At 41.9% G+C, this 5,001-nt stretch overlaps 1 protein-coding gene across 1 annotated transcript in view; it reads right to left on the minus strand.

The window, feature by feature from the left end:
* Positions 1-5,001, minus strand: part of PAPPA (pregnancy-associated plasma protein A, pappalysin 1) — a 179,508-nt gene that overhangs the window by 109,958 nt on the left and 64,549 nt on the right. The window lies entirely within an intron of this gene.

A 5,001-nucleotide genomic window follows, 5' to 3' on the forward strand; every position in this document is an offset into this window, starting at 1 on the left:
CTAATGATCACCTAGGAAAGGGCAGAAGTTTTAGGCAAGCAATTTGTGTGTAACACAGTGTGCTCTCTCTGTTACCCAAGCAAGTATGGATTGAGTCAATTATTATAATAATTTAGATCAACTATTATAATCAGCTATGCAAATTTAACCCATCTCCCATTGCATGATTTATTTCAGCATTGTTTTGCAGAGGGCACTATGATCCTCAGGCAGAGTTATTTTGGATCCTCAGTGAGGACACCAGGACTGTAAATGGACCCTCTCAAGCTGTGGCATTGCCTTTCCCTTTGGTGACAGCACATGCTCAGCTGCTCCACAGCTTACCATGTCCCATTTGTTGACAGGGATTTATTTGAAAGTCAACTGTTGGCTTAATTAGGAGGAAGCAGGGATTGTCAGTGGGGGAACTTGGAGTGGAATCAGTGGCAAAGCTCATATCCATTTCAGTATGGCCCACAGCCACCCTGACCAAGAGATGGGAAATGACTGAACTTGTAGGCAGTGCAGGAAGGGATGCACCTGCTGAAACTTCTGAAGGATAAAATGTGGCAATGGGACAGACTAAAGGGAGGCAAAGGTGCTCACTCCACCCACCTGCACTATTAGCATGACACTGTCTCCCTATTTCATTTCTCAGCTGTCTATTTAGAAGTGGTTCAAGTGTCTAACTCAGCTTGCCTAAATAATACATGAAAAACAATTCAATAAGCCAGAATAAAAGATCCTGAGAAATCAAAAGGTAGAACTATTGTTGTGCAGTTGTTTTTCAGACACATCTACCAACAGTCAGGATAGAAGTCCCTGTAATAATAATCTTTCAGTTTCTCTACAAAGAGACTCCTGCATTAGCACTTGGTCCTGGATGAGGACAGGGCTCCAAAAGCCAAGTTTCCACAATTACTACTGCTTTTTACTCAAATTAGCAGCTATACAATTTCATCACAGGCTGCCATGGTGGAAAAAAACTGTAGGCTTATGGACAAACATTTCCTTTTACCAGTGAGGACTTGGAGGTAAGAGAAATCACAAGGAGCATCATGTGGGAAAGGCTATGAGCAAACTTTCTCTTTTTACTTTTCCAATCTGGGAGCCAAACTCAACCCTGATGTAACTCCACTGGCTGAAAGGACTTACACAGGGGATGACTCGTGTGTTAAAGTTTTTGGTCTTCAGACTCTTATACACAAAACCTACAAACAGCCATGAATGTCAAACCTAATTATGGAATTGCATTTACAGGCTTATGAAAACCTGAGCCAGATCCTTACACCTTATTCAGACACTGACAACAAGACAAAATGAGCATAGATTGGTTCAAAACACTATTAATTAGGAACGATAGCATATCTGCCACCTTATACACCAGGGCACATGACTCCCCAAAGTGCAGGGTAATGGAAAATCTAGACTTCTCTGTTTTCTAATAAGCCAAGTACTGGGGAAATTCCAGCTTGTGAAGTTCAGAGCACAGGAGGAATTCATTCCTACAGCATGATATTTCAGTGAAGTGGATTCAAAATCTAAAGATTACTAGTGAAAAACAATTTCCTTCAGGGCCAACACCAGTTCAGTAGGCAACTCAAAACCACTAAAAATCTGTCATTCCTTTGGGTAAAGAGTGCCCATTTCCAGACCAAATTGTATCTGCTTACTTGAAATTCAGAATTGGTGCTCCCCCCTCTAAGGCACTGAAACTTTCCAGCAAGGTCTAAGCAAGTGATTATCAAGCTCAGCCATCTACATCTGGGACACCAGACTGACCAAAATATTTGCTTGCTAAGAATGAGATAGCATCAGATTCATGGAAATTAATGCAGTCACCTCAATCAAAACTTGGAAGAGCAAATGCATTCAGAGTTTTCTGCTCAAGCAGAATTTGCTGCAGAGCCCTCTTATAATAACTGTTTACATCCTGCCTACTTGTATCAAACAGGAGGTGCATGAATGGATGCTCAGTGACAGCAGATGAACACGGCTAATGGAAGCAGTCAGGAAATGAAGAGACTTCTCTTTTTCTCACTCATTTTCCCTTGCTTCGTTGGCTCTATTATTATTTCACTATTACGTATTATCATATGTGTATGCAACATTTTTCATGCTTTTTTGAAAGCAAGGATGGAGGACAACGAGTATTCCAATCCTGTGTGCAGTAGGTACAAGAAGAAATGCTGGTTCTTGATATATTTGATGATTGGAGATGTTTAGAAGCTCAAATAGCAGCTGGAGTTTAGGGTCAAAGTTGTGGTGGCAAATCTATGTACAGGTAAATGTCTCCCCAGAGTGAAAGAGTAAACATGAATTGAACACTGTAAAGAGGTATAGAAGGGTCTGTCAGGAAGATTTTACTGCTGTGCACAGCTCATGTATCTACTCTGGCCAAAGTGTAAGAACACAGGATAGCCAAGCCCAAATTTACAGGAACTATCAGTTAACATTGTTGTCTGTCCCCAAACTCACATAATTAATCATGGAATTTGGAGACCCTACGAGAAAAACCTCTAATGCACCTGTGACAGAGTTGCATCTAAGCAGGGAAAAAGCACATGGTCTTTACTTCTATGCTTCATCTACCTTCAACCACAGACCTGTCAGGACCTCACACACAGATACTGTCAGCCCAGTGCTGCATTTTTAAACAGAAGGCTAAATTTTCCCTCCCTGACTTTCATTATGCAGAGGTCACTGCCTGTGCACAGCTCTAGAGAATCAAAGAGACATGAAAGGAACTTGAGTTACACAGAGCATGCCCACAGTAGCACTGCAATCTGGATCAGGATTGAGCTTTGGAAGGCAAACTCTTCCTCTTCCCCACTTACAGCCCTTGGAGCAATGCTGAAGAATGGAAGCAGGACCCAGTTTTGCCAGAAACCAGAGTGGAGATGTGCTCCAGGACCACACCTGATGTGCTCCCACCGCTGGTGCCATTGGCCTAGGCTAGAGCCAAGCTGAACATCCCTCAAACCCCTACAGTGTTGACGTCAGGTCTTCATTAACGACTGTTTTGCGCTGGAGATCTACTTATATTGGGCCACAATACTTGCTAATGTAGCATGAGCCATTCATCCTTTTCAGGCCCTTTTACACTGTCAAAACAGCATGGAAGTGGCCTCCATGCATTAGAAACCAGGCCCAAGGCACTCAGCAGCCCAGTATCAGTCTTCTGTTTTTTACATGAATAGTCCCATTGAAGTGAATGAGTTTATTCATTCAAGTGAGGCAAGTAAAATTTGGGCCACGGTGTGCACTTTGTGTAAAAATATCTGCAAAGATTTACAGTATTCCCACACACAGATAAGATTATACTTGGCCAATTTTACCTCCTACTTGTCTTGCACAGTGACCCAATTTTACAAATTGATCCAGGCATGTGTCTAACGGAGCAGCGCTGGACACGGCAGTACTGGAAGTTCAGCACATGAGCTTTTCCAGGATTAGTCACTATAATAATACTCTCATCCTTGTTTTGATTAACAGATCAGAAATTTGGGCATGTTTTAGACAGGATCATTTATACATTTCAGTGACATTTTTAAATGGTCACGGCAATGTTTCTGTATCCGTTCGCAGTGGGAATATCTCATTTTAACAAGGAATTGGACTCGAAGTATTTCAGGCTGTCTCTTTAAATCTCTTCAGTAACACTGAGCACACAGATTTGAAAACCCAAAGGACTTTTTTTTTTTTTTCCTGGAAAATCACTCTTTATTTAACATATGATAACTCTGTTATGAAATTTTAGATTTAGCAGGCTATCCACTGTGTGTTATTTAAGAAGCAAGTAACTAGAGGTTATTAAGAACATATTGACTGAGTTATAAGAAATATGTAATAAAGACATATTTGGTTACATAACAATTAACTCTACATCAATGTGTTTTTAAGAGGCAGATGGTATTTATTTAGCACACAATAAGCATCTTCTGAAATCTAAATTAAATTGGAGAAACTTAATTTACCTCAAAAATGATTAGGGGCTAAAAAACTCTGCATTCATTTTCAGAACTTCACAGAAGTCCTTTGCACAGGTAGGGAAGAAAGGATTCAGTTACCAAAAAACTGCAATTAAAGCAAACACTATGCAGAGCACAAGACCTCCCTTTATCAATTCCTAATAGGATTTAATTATTCTCCCTACATGAATCTGCAATAAACGTGGAAAATCTCATCTGAGCAGAAAATAACTCTCTGCCTAGTGGGATAAAGTGCAAGCTGGGAACTGAAATGGCCACGGTGTCCTAGCACTGCTGGAAGGAGTTTCATCCCTGATGGAGGTAGAGGCTTTCAAGGTGTTCTCACTGCACAAAGCAGCAGTGCTGAGGCAGCTCTTTGGGTGCTAATATGCTTGTAAATTCGGCCTCCTGTGCTATGTACTGCTGTGGTCCTGAAGGACACTCCAAGTTTGCTCTCTATAAAACAACAAAGCAAAGGTGCAGAAGAAATGCAAACAGGGAAGGTGAGTTAATGGTAATGCGAGAAGGTCAATCGTTTAGGAAGTTTTGTGCCAGGACTCCCATAATTCCTGCAGCTCATCCAAGAGCTGAATAAGAGCATTTAGATGAACTACCCAGTTCCTCAGGGCATCCTGGGGCAGAGTTGCTCCAGCTACAGACTACAATGTGGTGCAGCTCTCGTCCAGAGTCCTACAATTACCTGATTTTTCATTATTGCTGTCACACAGCTGCATGTCTATAAGACACAAACACACCCACACCTCTACTCAGACCTACAGGATGACATTCACAGGATATTCAGGGATTTGAGTCTTTGACTCTGCTTTACTCAATTCCCATCTCAGACCTACAGGTCAGGGATGGAGGGAGCATTTGCCCCTGTCCCCAGTCTATCCACCTCCTTGCCCTGTGAGACTTCACTGCCCATCAGCTCTGTGTTGTCTTGGGAGTAGAAATAAGATCCACTTTGTCCTTGCAAAGGAAACATGCAAGGGGAGGAGGGGGGAACATGCAGGCAAAGCTGAAGCCCACAGGTATTCATAAGCAGCAA

Source organism: Acanthisitta chloris, unplaced genomic scaffold, assembly GCF_000695815.1.
Source record: "Acanthisitta chloris isolate BGI_N310 unplaced genomic scaffold, ASM69581v1 scaffold22138, whole genome shotgun sequence".
NCBI lineage: Eukaryota > Metazoa > Chordata > Aves > Passeriformes > Acanthisittidae > Acanthisitta > Acanthisitta chloris.